At 37.7% G+C, this 15,185-nt stretch overlaps 1 protein-coding gene across 1 annotated transcript in view; it reads right to left on the bottom strand.

Annotated features, from left to right (window-relative positions):
* LOC109269291 (ubiquitin-associated protein 1-like) overlaps positions 1–15,185 on the bottom strand; it is a 59,832-nt gene that overhangs the window by 931 nt on the left and 43,716 nt on the right.

The following is a 15,185-nucleotide window of genomic DNA, read 5'->3' as shown; positions in this document are numbered from 1 at the left end:
CTGCAAGATGGGGTGCTAATAGTACCTACCTCTTAGGGCTTTTATAAGGTTAAATGAGTTAATATGCTTCCAAGGGAGCTTGGTCTGGAACATATGAGCGCTCAATAAATGTTAGGTGAATACCAATTATTATTCATTAAAAAATTTTAAAAAAATATTTATTTATTATTGAGAGAGAGAGACAGAGCATGAGCAGGGGAGGGGCAGAGAGAGAGGGAGACACAGAATCCGAAGCAGGCTCCATGCTCTGAGCTGTCAGCACAGAGCCCGACGCGGAGCTCGAACTCATCAATAGTGAGATCATGACCTGAGCGGAAGTCGGACACTCAACCGACTGAGCCACCAGGCGCCCCTGAATACCAATTATTTATCTGTGTAATGGCTCTAGGAGCTAAAAAGTCTTACACAGAGATTATACACTAGGTTCTTGACTCAAACTACCTAGAATCAGATCTAGCTTTACAGTACCTACTTTGAACAGGTTGTTTAACTTAAGTCCAATTCAATTTATAAATTGATAAATATGGAACATTAATTCTTGGTACATAGTAAGCACTCAGTAAATGTTAGCAATAGTTAATCACTATATTCCACCGATGGCAAAAGAAGGCTCAGAGCTGTAAGATGAGTCTGTGGTTATACAACAGGAAATGTGGGAGCAAGAGGGATCTTAACTCCAGCTTTAAGATTGTATATATACTCTCTGCAATGTCTTTCAGGCTCTTGATACATAAAAAGTGTGGTCTGTTGACCAGCAGCATAGCATCACCAGGAAGTTGTTAGAATTGGTTTCTGGCTTTAACTGAGATGTAATGATTCAGAACCTTTTTTTTTTTTTTTTTTTTTTTTTTTTAGGAAAAACAAAGTAGCTCCAAGCTTTAATTGAGGCAAATCTTGAAAAAAAAAAAAAAAAATGAACTGACAATATTACATGTAGGATAATCTTAACCAATAATTTGGATGTGTTTTTTTGCTCCAAAAAATTTATGTTCCTTGTCATTGAGATCAGGAAGTTCTGAGTTCAGAATGCCTAAGAGGACAGACAGTAAAAGTTTTGAGCACCCTATATTTTTGAGATGTCAGTTCTCCTTTTGAGATAAGGCCCCATTATGCAGCATTTACCTTGGAATGCACAAAGTTTTATGTATCTTAGATTTCTACAATGGATAGTGTAAGTCTCTTTTATGAGAGGTTTCACCAGAGGGAAATAATCAAGTGATTATATCTGATGGCTTCTTCTAGGTTTTAAACCTTTAGCAGGGATCAGATATGGGGATGGAAAAACATCCCTTGCTTTCAGAACCTTCTTTTATGAATTTATTTATTTTTAATTTTTTTAACATTTACTTATTATTGAGAGACAGAGAGACAGAGCATGAGCATGGGAGGGACAGAGAGAGGGGGAGACACAGAATCTGAAGCAGGCTCCAGGCTCCGAGCTGTCAGCACAGAGCCCGATGTGGGGCTGGAACTCACAAACCATGAGATCATGACCTGAGCCGAAGTCAGACGCTTAACTGACTGAGCCACCCAGGAGCCCCTCAGAACCTTCTTTTTAAGGAGATCTCTGGGTTATGAGTATGTACATCAAGTTTGGGAGGCATACTGCTGATTGTGCAGTTTATTGCCTCGGTTTTTTTTTTTTTTTTTTTTTTAATTTTTAATGTTTATTTTTGAGAGAGAGACAGAATATGAGCAGGGGAGTGGCAGAGAGGGAGACACAGAATCCAAATCAGGCTCCAGGCTCTGAACTGTCAGCACAGAGCTTGACACGGGGCTTGAAGCCACGAACTGCAAGATCATAACTTGAGCCGAAGTTGGACACTTAACCAATTGAGTCACCCAGGTGCCCCCTTTATTTATTTTTTTAAAAAGTAATCTCTATCCCCTACGTGGAGCTCGAATTTACAACCTTTAGATTAAGAGTCACATGCACTACCAAGTGAGCCAACCAGGTGCCTGTTTTTTTTTTTGTTTTTGTTTTTGTTTTTAAGTTAGGAGTAGTGTAGAGGGGGTTATGCTGGAAAATTAACCCATAGATATCATAGCTCTTAGGAAATAGAGTCGGTTGAGTCTCAGCTAGAGAGGACATTAGACACAGCCCTATCTATTGTACCTGCCCCCTGAGTTTGGTTTCTGGAGCTCATTGTCTTTCCTCAGCTCTCCTTTGTTCATTCACTCATCAAACATTTAGTGAGCACATTTCATGCATCAGACAATGTGATACAATCTTCTTTCTTCTTCTTTTTCTTCTTCTTCTTCTTCTTCTTCTTCTTCTTCTTCTTCTTCTTCTCCTCCTCCTCCTCCTCCTCCTCCTCCTCCTCCTCCTCCTCCTCCTCCTCCTCCTCCTTCTCCTTCTCCTTCTCCTTCTCCTTCTCCTTCTTCTTCTTTTTCAAGTAGGCTTCATGCCCAATGTGTAGCCCAATGTGGGGCTTGAACTCATGACCCTGAGATCAAGACCTAGTTGAGATCAAGAGTCAGATGCTTAACTGACTGAGCCACTCAGGCGCCCGTCTTCTTTTCTAAAAGCATTTTAGGATTTTCAGGAGTTTTTCTGCCTTTGTCTTAACACTCACCACCAAGTTTTTAATAGCACTCATATTGTGGGGTTAAGGCTAGGTCAAAGGCCGTAGTAGGTAACTGCCTTGACCCTTAAAAGGTTTTGTGATTTGCCATAGGAGAATGTTACGAACAGTAGTAAAGCTGTCCTGGGCTTGGCTTAGCTTCTGATTCATTCATTCATTCAACAAACATTTGAATGATTGCCATATACCAGACACTAGATACAAAGATTACTGAGACTGTATGGAACAGTGGAGAAGAAAAAAGGTTAAGAGAAATTTACAGTATGGTATGATTGAGCTTTTAATAGGAAGTACATGTTTGTAGGTTTTAGCTCTTCTGTCAATCTTCTGAGTTAGGGAAAAAAAAAAAGCAGATGTCAACAGGTGTTAAATGGTATGAATTCGCACTGTATGAAATGCTATTTGGTTTGAATCATATGTGTCAGCTCTTAATTGAACTCTAATTATTTTATTTTTTATTTTTTATTTATTAAAAAATTTTTTTTAACGTTTATTTATTTTTGAGACAGAGAGAGACAGAGCATGAACGGGGTAGGGTTAGAGAGAGAGGGAGACACAGAATCCGAAACAGGCTCCGGGCTCCGAGCTGTCAGCACAGAGCCCGACGCGGGGCTCGAACTAATGGAATGCGAGATCATGACCTGAGCCGAAATCGGCCACTTAACCGACTGAGCCACCCAGGCGCCCCTCTAATTGTTTTATGATGAATGTTTTTTATTGTAATTTTTTAAAAATTTAAATAGAAGTTAGTTGACATATAGTGTAAAATGACTTGAGTCTCCCATCATTTACTTTGCCAATGATAACTCTGGATACATAACAGGTGTTTGATACATGATTGCTTAAATGAATAAACCTATTAAATAGACTTTTTTGAATTCAAAAAAGGATTAATGTTGGCTGTTAGATTCAAGATGAGCAAAATTAGTAAAATGGCTTAAAAATTTCTTAGTGAGGCAAGTAGGTAAGTGCTGGTCTCCATTCATATCATTTTTATGTTAGGTGAGACTTGGTAGTGTCAGGAAAAAGGAAGCCTACCAAGGATGTGTAAATATATGGGAATATATTTTAGCAGTACAGCCAATGGCTGTACATCGTTTGTTGTTTTTTCCCCTTTGCCTTTGCTCTTTGTTTCCCTTCTTTTGTCCCATAATACAGACAGATCCCAAGTTTGGTCATCAGACTCTGCTTTTCTCTTTATACCTGCTCTCTATGCCATTTCATCCACTTTCATTGTGTCAGCTGCCACTTTTGTGCAGCTGGTTCTTAGAGGTACATCTTTATTCCTTTCCTTTTCAGAGTTCCAGAATCAAATCTCAAACCACTTGGTGGGCTCTTTCACAATACTCTAAACTCAATACATCTAAGACTAAGTTACACATCATCTTCCTGAAAATTTGTTTCTTCCATCATCCATCCATCCACATTTTTTTCTCCCAATAAAAGTTTATGGAAGTCCTTTCATGGCCAAGGTACTGTGTTGGATATTGGGAATACAATGGTTAGTAAAAGCACCTCAGTTGATGTTATCATCATTCTAGGCTAGTTACTCAAGCTTGAAACTATGATGTTATCCTTGACTTTTCTTTTCCCAGCTCCAAATCCAATCAGTCTAAAAGTTCTGTTAACTTTGACTCTGTACTGTATCCTTCTCATTCTCACTACTGCAACCTTGCCCTTAGACTGGGTCTCTTCCATCTGCTTCTCCAGATCCTCTCTCCATTCTGCTCTCTGTCCCTGGCTTCCAGTGAGATGTGGCCAGCAAGAGGCAATGATCCAAGATCACAGGGTATAAAGAGGTTAAGGTGAGGGCATCTATGCCTCTAGCTCTCTGCAGATTGCTGTGGTTGGTTGGTTCCTTCTGAAAGGCCATAGCTCCAATCAGGCAGCGCTCTCCATTTAGCTACCCTCTCTTAGATCCTCTAGTTGCTACCCTGGTTGCTGGAGGCCTAGAGGTTGGTATGGCTCTTGCTGTTGTAGCACTACTCTTTGTGAGTTTCCTTAAACCGTGCCCACATCTTTGTAATATTCCCTTTGTTGATCTTTGTTAAATTACCTGGCTTGACTGCTACCTGTTTCCTGCCAAGACTCTGACCGATACCCAGGGAGCTATTCTAGGAGCATTCTTCCAGTTCCTTGCTTTCATTCTTCAGGTCAGTCCAGAAGATTTATCTTCCACCCATCTGGCAAAATCATGCTTCTCATAAACTCCCTTTTCTACCTATCAAAATAATGATTATTCTTGGTCTTGGATGGTCATGATCTGGCCCCGAATAGCTCTTTACTCTATGGCATCATAGTGCTCCTTAGGCTTGTTTTCTAAATATTTATTCCCCACTCCTATTTTTCTATCTTAGCTACCTTTCTAGAGCCTTAAGAACATTTCTCAAGAATGGCAAAAATGAGGCATAGGACAGAAAAATCAACAATTACATTTTCGTAGCAACTACTGAGAAATATTTCAATAATAAAAGTGAACCTAGAAGGAGATTTTTTTCTCCCCAGTCAGGGGCAAGAAGGCACGAAAGTAATACCTTTATGTTTCCTCAAAACATAACTTTGTTTAGTAAAACATTTTTTTTAACTTTTTTATTTTTTATTTTTATTTTTGAGACAGAGAGAGACAGAGCATGAATGGGGGAGGGGCAGAGAGAAAGGGAGACACAGAATCGGAAGCAAGCTCCAGGCTCTGAGCCATCAGCCCAGAGCCCGACGCGGGGCTCGAACTCATGGACCGCGAGATCGTGACCTGAGCTGAAGTCGGACTCTTAACCGACTGAGCCACCCAGGCGCCCCAGTAAAACATTTTTGTAAGCGTTTTTTTTTCCATTTTTTGGATGGTGCGTTAACTTAGATTTACTTTCTAAATGTTTCTCAGTTGCCCCTTTTTGGTAGCGGAAATTGCTAGGGATGATTCAATCTTTAATCCTGCTGTGAACATAGTTATTTTGATTGTTTTTGTCTAGGAAGTTCAGTGTGCCAGTAATTTGATAAAATAGCAGAAAAGGGCCCTTGAAATGCTTATGTTATTTCCACATGGTTCATTTTTACTGATTTATAATTTTAATTTGGAAGTACTTGAAGGCAAAAATTAATTTTGAAAATTTCTTCATTATAGACAAAATCTGCGTATTCATGTGCAGTTTTAGTCAGAAACCTATATAAAAATCCATTGTTTTGTTTTACAAATGAACACAGAAGACATAGCATTCAGATTTTGTGTAGTTAGTACTGAAGCAGATAGAATAATTACCAAACATTGTACATTTGCCTAGAAAGAACTTTGGATTTTAGGATAGAAAAATGATGGTAGCATTTTAGAATTGACTTAAGTTGATTGCTGTCTGTAAAATACACAATGGTTTCTGTTTTTCAAAAATTGGCAAGTGCAGTTTTCCGAGAAAACTGCATTTCCCAAAATCTTATCACCACCTGTAAGATATGTAAGCACCACTGGCTGATGGTTTTCATTCATAAGACTTCTTCACTAAATCACAAGGGATTGTGATTGGTGTTAGGCTTTATATTTTATCTCCGTAAGAAGTTCAATATAAGAATAAAAGATTGATATAAAAAGAAAACTAAAGTTCCAGAACTTTAGGATCTTTGCACTCAAAGAATCCGGTAACAGAAAATTTAAAAAATCATTTTCTATTATATTTTAACTTATGAAAGTAAAATTGCAAAGAGCAAAGAATCTCTTTGTGTTTTTCTTTTCTTTTTTTTCTTTTGAAGTTTGTTTTGAGAGAGAGAGCACAAGCACAAGGGGAGGAACAGAGAGAGAGGGAGAGAGAGAGAATCCCAAGCAGGCTCCGCACTGTCAGTGCAGAAACCAGTGCGGAGCTTGAACTCATGAACTGTGAGATCATGACCTGAGCTGATATTAAGAGTCAGACGCTTAACTGAGTGAACCACCCAGGCGTCCCTGTTTTTCTTGATAGAGTCTGAATGATTTTTGTAAAAGTTTAGAGTAGATTTACTCTAGGCATCTGAGTCCTGAATTTCTTTCTCCTAAGGAAAGCAACTTCATTGCCATGCAGATTTCAATTTGTCCTTGCAATCATCTGCCGTGTGTAAACATGTATTAATCTGCCAATAAAATTTTTCTGCTAAATTTCCCACATAAGCAATATAAAGAATACATAGTGAAGCTATTGTTATGCCAAATAAACAGTAATTCTTGGTCCCTCTTAACCTAGAATTGTTTCTAATCTTTGTTAACTCCATTATTTTTAGAATACATTTATGAAAAATAAAAACAATGGATAGAAACACTAAAAGTATGACCACATATAGGGTAAATTCTGTAGCCTACACTTTTTCTAGGTGTTTTTACTTGCTAAAGAAAGCAAATGAAAAAAGCCTTAAGGACAATTAGGTGTGACACTGTATCCTTGTCAGCATCCAGAAGTGCACTGCAGTCTAATCTAGGTCCCTGAGCCACTTGTAATGCAGACGATCCTGTTGCTTGTGGTGTGTGTACTTTCCTCCAAGGCTTAAGAAGGACTTATTATTTAGAATGTATAAATAATGTTCCTGGAATTTTCCAGTATTTATTATACTTGCCTCATTATCCAAGACAGCATGACTTTTCAGCTGGGCAAGCTGACTTCTTTAAAAAATTTTTCTTTTTAATATTTGAGAGAGAGAGAGAGAGTGAGAGAGAGAGAGAGAGAGAGAGAATGAGTGGGGAAGGGGCAGAGAGAGAGAGTGAGAGAGAGAGGAAGACACGGAATCTGAAGCAGGCTCCAGGCTCTGAGTTGTCAGCACAAAGCCTGACACGGGGCTCAAACCCATGAACCTCAGATCATGACCTGAGCTGAAGTTGGACACTTAACCGACTGAGCCACCCAGTAGCCTCTGGGCAAGCTGACTTCTTATGCTGGGTTCTCAGGTTCCCTTCTCTGGAAAGTGTATGAATTTTAGAGGTGATACAGTTTAGGTTTCAGGCTTCAGTTTATTCATCTGGAAAATGAAAGGTTTTGGCTAGGTGGGCTTCACCATTCATCTCTAAGATATTTTTCTTTTGTTAAAAACTTGTGCTCTTTAGGCACTCCACTATTATTTTTCTATAAAGTACTTTCTTTTCTGGTTGCTAATTAAAGTTTTTGACCAATATTCCTCATTTTACAAACCTCCTCCTCTTCCTGAGTCATTGATCTCATTTCCTAGGCTGGTTGTATGACTCCACATAGTGAAACAACTCCTTGAATGCACAAGAAGACTGACTACATGAGTACTAATCAATTTTTAAAAATGTAGAGGTTGATTACTGTGTTCTGTAGGTTATTTATGATGTTTTTCTTTTTTTTTTTCCTTACTATTAAACTTCTTTGAGACTTGGAACATAGGGTAGAGAGTGAGCAGGGTATAATCCATTTTACTATTTGTTAGTTGCTCTGGAAAAATGTCTCAGAGGGAAGAAGATAGACGATATATTTATAAAATGTTTGTATTTATAAAGTCAGGTCTGAGAATGAAAGTTTGTGAATTGACTTTATTTGTGTCTGTCTGGGTCCAAGATCTAGACCGTATCTAGATCTTTGAATGTTGCAGTTGTAGAAAAGTTTTTTAAAAAGCTTCGAAGTTAATGCCCTCACATAATAAAATTGGGGCAGTTTTGTGTTTCCTGGTTTGGTGTTGCTTCAGATAAAGCTAATGAGAGAATTTCAATATCAGGAAGGGGAAGTAGAATAAAATACAATAATATTGCTGGTATGTTTAGTAACTATCATTCTGAGAATAAATCTTGCTAATTTCTGGCCTGATTACTTCGGGACAAATTATCTAAGGGGTCATTGCCCACCTGAAAAATGGGCTAACAGTATATCTCAATTTTAGAGTTCTGTGAGTTGGGTATAAATTATTCAAACCACTTTTGCAAAGAAACCTAGAGGGATAATCAGGAGACAGATTCTGGCTCCATCTCTGCTACTCTATACTTTTGTGTAGTTTTGTAAGTCACTTCACTTCTTTGTCAGTTTCCTTATCTATGAATTGAGTTTCACTAGCTTCTTTATGCTGCATCTAGCTCAATGTAGCATCTTGTTCTTTTGTTAAGATGGTCTCAGGTAGAAAGAATGAGTGATGGTGAAACACACTTGAAGACTCAAGTTCTTTTTAAATTTTTTTTGTTTATTTTGTTTTATTTTTTAGTAATCTCAACACCCAACATGGGGCTGGAACTCATGACCCTGAGATCAAGAGTCACATGCTCTTCCAACTGAGTCAGCCAGGCACCCAAATACAGAGATTCTTAATTGGGGTTCCATGGGTGAATTTACGAAGGACACGAATCCCCTGATGTTTTATGCAAATGTATGTGTGTATGCATGTGCATTTTTTGTGAATAGAAGATTCCCCCCCCATTAGATTCTTTAAGGCATTTTTGACTCTCTCCCCCTCCTCCACATGGTTAATAACTACTGTACTTTGTAGAAGAGGGAGATAAATGAAGTCTCCCTTAGAGTAATGATGAAGGCTTTTTGAAAGAAGAGGTACTAGAGTTGGCCTTTGAGCCTGAGTAAGGTTTGAATAGATGGGAGGACGAAGAGGGGTGTTCTAGTAGATGGTAACAATATGAATAAAAGCATGTGTCAGTGTTTATGGAGCAGGTACAATATACCAGGCACTGGTTATCTTTATAAATTCTCACAATAGGACTAGGAGTTAGATATTAACAGTGTCTTGTTTATCAATAAGACTGATGATCATAAGGGTTAAGTAGCTTACCCAAGTTCATGCAGTTAATAAACGGTAAACCAGGATGTGAACCTTTTTAATCTAATCCCAACCCAAGCATATAAATGCTACACGATAGAGATTCCATTAGCAGTTTGGTTTGCTTAGGACAGATGACTTGTATTGGGGACAGGTAAGAAATAGGCTTGGATGAATGTGTAGGGCAGTACCAATTTGGAGTACTTTTAGGATCAAGAATTAAGGAGCCATGGAAGATTTTAGACCAGTGTAGACATAACTAAAATGGTATTTTCTTTTTTTTTTTTTAATGTTTATTTTATTTATTTAGAGAGAGAGAGCACAAGCACAGGAGGGGCAAAGAGAGAGAGAATCCCAAGCAGGCTCCGCATCATCAGCGCAGAGCTTGACATGGGGCTCAATCTCACAAACATGACCTGAGCCAAAATCAAGAGTGGGATGCTTAACCGACTGAACCACCCAGAAGCTCCAAACTGATGACTGAAATCCTTTTTTTTTTTTTTTTTTTAAGCACAGAGCCCAGTGCAGGGCTTGAACTCACAACCCTGAGATCAAGACCTGAGCTGAGATTAAGAGTCTGACACTTGGGGTGTCTGGGTGGCTCAGTCAGTTAAGCATCCGACTTTGACTCAGGTCATGATCTCATGGTCCATGAGTTTGAGCCCCATGTCAGGCTCTGTGCTGACAGCTCGGAGCCTGCTTCTGATTCTGTGTCTCTGTCTCTCTCTGCCCCTCCCCTGCTCATGCTCTGTCTCTCTCTCTTTCTCAAAAATAAATAAACATTAAAAAAAAAGAGCCTGATGCTCAACCAACTGAGCCACCCAGGTACCCCTGGTTGGCTTTTTTTTTTTTAATCAAATCTGACAGTTTTTAATCAATGCATTTAGACAAATTAGTACATTGTGATTACTAATATATTTCAGTTTTATTATATACTTTTTATTTACCTGGTATGTTTTGTATCTATTTTTTTTTTTTGCTTCTGTATCTTATTAGCTTGATTGAGATCTCTTTCTTTCTTTTTGTTGAGATATAACTGATATATAATATTATGTTAGTTTCAGGTGTACAACATGATTATGTATTTGTATATATTGTGAAATGATCACTACTATAAGTCTAGTTAGTATCTGTCACCATACATAGTTACGTTTTTTCTTTTTTTTTTTTTAATTTTTTTAATGTTTATTATTTTTGAGAGAGAGAGAGAGAGAGAGAGAGAGAATGAGGAGCAGAGAGAGAGGGAGACACAGATTCCGAAACAGGCTCCAGGCTCTGAGATGTCAGCACAGAGCCTGATGTGGGGATGACCTGAGCCGAAGTCGGACGCTTAACTGACCGAGCCACCCAGGCACCCCTCGTTTGTTTTCTTGTGATGAGAACTTTTAATATTTACTCTTTTAGAAACTTTCAAATATACAACACAATATAATTAACTATAGTTGCCATGCTGTACAATACATTCCCAGGACTTATTTATTTTATAACTGGAAGTTTATACCTTTTCATCACCCACACCCCTTTTGCCTACTCTCCACCTCCCATCTCTGGAAACGACCAAGGTTTTCTTTGTATTTATGAGTTTGGGTTTTTGTTTGTTTGTTAGATTCCACACATAATTGAGATCATATGGCGTTTGTCTTCCTTTGTCTGACTTATTTCACTTAGTATAATGCCCTCAAGTTCTACTCATATTGTCACAGATGTAAGACTACTTTTTAATGGCTGAATAATGTTTCGTTATATGTATATATCACACGTTCTTTATTCATTCATCCATTGATGGACATTCAAGTTGTTTCCATGTCTTGGCTATTGTAAGTAATTGTAAGCAATGAACATGGGAGTGCATGGGTCTTATCAAGTTAGTGTTTTTGTTTTCAAACACCCAAAAGTGGAATTGCTGGGTCATGTGGTAGTTCTATTTTTAATATTTTGAGAACTTCCATACTGTTTTCCATAGTGGATGCACCGATTTACATTCCTGCCAATAGTGCACAAGGGTTCCCTTTCCTCCACGTCCTCACTTGCACTTACTATTTCTTGCCTTTTTTGATACTAGTCATTATGACAGGCATGAAGTGATGTCTCAGTGTGGGTTTGATTGCATTTCCCTGATGATTAGAGATTATGAGCACTTTTTTAGGTACCTCTGGGGCATCTGTATATCTTCTTTAGAAAAATCTTTTTCTTTAGAAAAAGATATTCATATCTTCTGCCAATTTTTAAAATTGGATAGTTGTGGGTGTTTTTTGTGTGTGTGTGTGTGTGTGTGTTGTGGGTTTGTTTGGGTTTTTTTTGCTATTGTGTGGTATGCGTTGTTTATGTTTTGGATATTAACTGTTTATTAGATATATGATTTGCAGATATTTACTCCTGCTCAGTAGGTTGCATTTTCATTTTATTGATGGTTTCTTTTGCTCTGTAGAGGTTTTTTAGTTGTATGTCGTTCCACTTGTTGATTTTTGATTTTTTTGCCTTTGTTTTTGGTGTCAAATCCAAAAAGTCATTGCCAAGATTGATGTCTGGGAGCTTATTGCTTATGTTTTCTTCTAGGAATTTTAATGGTTTCAGGTCTTACATTCAAGTCTTTAATTCATTTTGAGTTATTTTTGTGTATGATGTAAGGAAGTTGGGGCAGTGGAGGTGCATGGGTGGCTCAGTTGGCTAGACATCTGACTCTTGGTTTTGGCTTAGGTCATGATCTCACGCTTCGTGAATTCGGGCCCTACATAGGGCTCTGCACTGACAGTGCTTGGGATTCTGTCTCCCTCCCTCTCTCTTGTATGCGCACTCTCTCTCTCAAAGATAAACTTTAAAACAAAACAAAAAAAAAGTGGTCCAGTTTAATTCTTTTGCATGTGGCACTGCCTAGTTTTCCAACACGATTTGTTGAAGAGACTACCCTTTCCCCATTGTATATTCTTGACTCCTTTGTCATAAAATTAATTGACCATGTATGCATGGGTTTGTTTCTGGTCTCTTGATTCTGTCTCACATATCTGCTTTTATGCCAGTACCATGCTGTTTTGATTATCATAGCTTTGTAATATAGTTCAAGATCAGGAAATGTGATACCTCCAGCTTTGTTCTTCTTAAGATTGCTTTGGCTATTTGGGGACTTTTGTGGTTCCATACAAATTTTAGGGAAGTTCTATTTCTGTGAAAATTCCTTTGGAATTTTGATAAGGATTGGAATTTTCTTTATTAAATTTTAACACCCTGCTGGTTTGGATATTCAACATTCTATTATTATTCCTTTATGGTGACCCTTTAAGTGCTAAAAGCGTAATTGACTTAACTATGCTAAGGTCAAACAACTTTACATTCCTCATATCAAATATATGAATCTTAGGATAGTTAAACTCTGATGGCTCCCTTTTCATTGCACATTACTATTTTCCTGAGCTTTAATTCCATCTTGTTTTTATACCTTCCAAATTAATCATCTTAAAAACACATACAGTTAAATTTAGCCATATGTTTATATATTCCTTTGCTTACTAGTTCTTCTTACATTTTAGCCCTCCCTTGTGGGTTCATTTTCTTTCTTTCTGATATACATCTTTTAATAGTTCTTTCAGAAGATCAGTTAGTGTTGAGCACTTTTATTTTTAATTAATTATTTTTGGCATAGCTTTATTTCATTTTTACTCTTGAATGATGAATTGGTTGGATTTAAAATTTAGGTTGCCAGTTACTTTCCTCGTTTTTTGAAGTTACTATCCGGTTGTTTTCTGCATTTTTGTTGTTGTTGTTGTTAATAAATGCTGTCTGTTGAATTGTCATTCCTATGTAGATAACTTCCAGGGTAGATACAGAGATGTACCAGATCCCCATTCAAGGAGACACATGCTCTCCAGCTGTGGGGACATCACACAGTGTCTACCTGTCAGCTCTTTCAGGGTCTTCTTTAGCAGAAGAGAGCTGCATTGCCTGAGTTCACATCCTTCCTGGGTCAGCCTGCATTCTGTGACCAAACAAGATAGAGATATAAAGGCCTAACTATTTCAGTCCGATGTAGGGCACTCTGAAGGTTAATTCTAGATCCTGAATCTCTGCTGGGTTGACTGAAGCTTTGTCAGGCCACATCACAGTGTGTCTTTTTCCTCTGCTCAATCTTGCTGCCACTGGAGTTGATCTCTAATAAATACTTTGTACCCAAAACTCTGTCTCACTGTCTGCTTCTGGAGAACCCAACCTGCATAACTTCCCTCTTCTCTATGGCTTCATTTAAGGTCTTCTCATTGTCTTTGGGTTCTGCAGTTTCCCCATGATGTCTCTAAGTTTCAGATTTTGTATTTATTTATCACATTTAGGATTTTTTTTCCTGAATCAAAGGGTTCATGTCTTTTATTAGCTGTGAAATATTCCTAATCATTATAATTTTGAATATTACATTTGCCATTTTCTGTTTTTCCTTTCTGGAACTACAAATAAATAAATTGGAACTTGTTCTGTCCTCCAAGTTTTAATCCTTCTTTCTTATTGTCTATTGCTTTGTTTTTGTGTGTTGCCTTTAGGGTAATTCCTGAGATTTATTTTCAGTTCACTGCTTCTCCTTTCAGCTGTATCTAAACTAACTTTTAAAAATTATCTATTGACTTTTAATGAACACGTTATACTTTTGATTTTGGTTAGAAAGCCTAATTGTTTTGTTTTCAAGTCTTTTCACATTGTATCTTGTTCTTTTCATACTTCAAGTTTGTTTTTTGCTTCTTTAATAATTTAGGATATTTATTTTATAGTCCTTTATCTGTTCTAATATTTGAAGTTGTTGAGAGTGTAATAGTGCTTTGGTTGTGTCTGCTGATTGGTTTTTCACATGTTTGTTAGTTTTGAATTGTGTGTTTGTTTTCAGCAGGGCTTTCTTTATCTGTAGGCATCCTATGTGGTTTGGATGCAGGGTATGTCCTCCCAGTGAAGTTTTGAGTTTGCTTCATTATCAGCCTGGAACCCTTTTTATATTAATAACTTGGTTTGGGGGCTTCTAATCATTTGGGTTGTATAAATCCAAATCCCAAGCCTACATGAGAAGGAGTCCATAGCAAAGTTCTAGGTAACACTTTTTTTCCCCCACAGCTGATCCAGGCCAGGTCAGATAAGATTCTTTATTATAGGGGTGCCTGGGTGGCTCAGTCAATTAAGCGTCCGACTTTGGCTCAGGTCATGGTCTCACGGTTCGTGAGTTCAAGCCCCGCATCCGGCTCTGTGCTGACAACTCAGGGCCTGGAGCCTGCTTCAATTCTGTGTCTCCTTCTCTCTCTCCTCACACTATATGTCTCTCATAAATGAATAAATGTTAAAAAAAAAAAGATTATTATAATTTACTTGTACTAGTAGTTAGATTTGTTTTCTAGTTTACTCTTTCATCTAAGTTCCTCATAAATCCTGGCTTCTTTGGGCATCTTGGTTTTAACTTCCCACCTCATGTTGCTCGAGACTTTATTCCTTGTGAGCGGTAAAACCAAATCCTTAGTAGGTTATGGAGAAGAGTGCTACATCATTTTCACCTCCCAGGGCTGCTATCACATCTGCTTTTTAAACTACTCTGGTTCCAGTTCTTTATTTGCTTTTGACCCCTGAGATGATCTTTTCCTTTCCATATCCTTTCCACTATGAATTTAAGATTATGTTTTCCTATTTTAGCCAATCATTTTGAATGTTTTGTAGCAGGAAGATTTCAAGCTATCTATAGTATTGTTGGAAATGGAAGTGTGGTGTTTGCCATTTGAAATTCGCAGTGGCATAATGTGTGGTATTTGTAAGAATTTTGAAGTATGAAATGTGATGGGCCAAATATCAACTCAGCAACTTTGGATATCAGCAGTATTTTTATTTTTTGCTAGTATTGTGATAAAAAATGATATTACTTTTTAA

The sequence above is a fragment of the Panthera pardus genome, unplaced genomic scaffold (assembly GCF_024362965.1).
Source record: "Panthera pardus isolate Hobbes unplaced genomic scaffold, ASM2436296v1 HiC_scaffold_7, whole genome shotgun sequence".
Taxonomy (NCBI): domain Eukaryota; kingdom Metazoa; phylum Chordata; class Mammalia; order Carnivora; family Felidae; genus Panthera; species Panthera pardus.
Note: the sequence above shows the minus strand (reverse complement) of the source record. Positions and strands in the feature narration are given on the sequence as shown.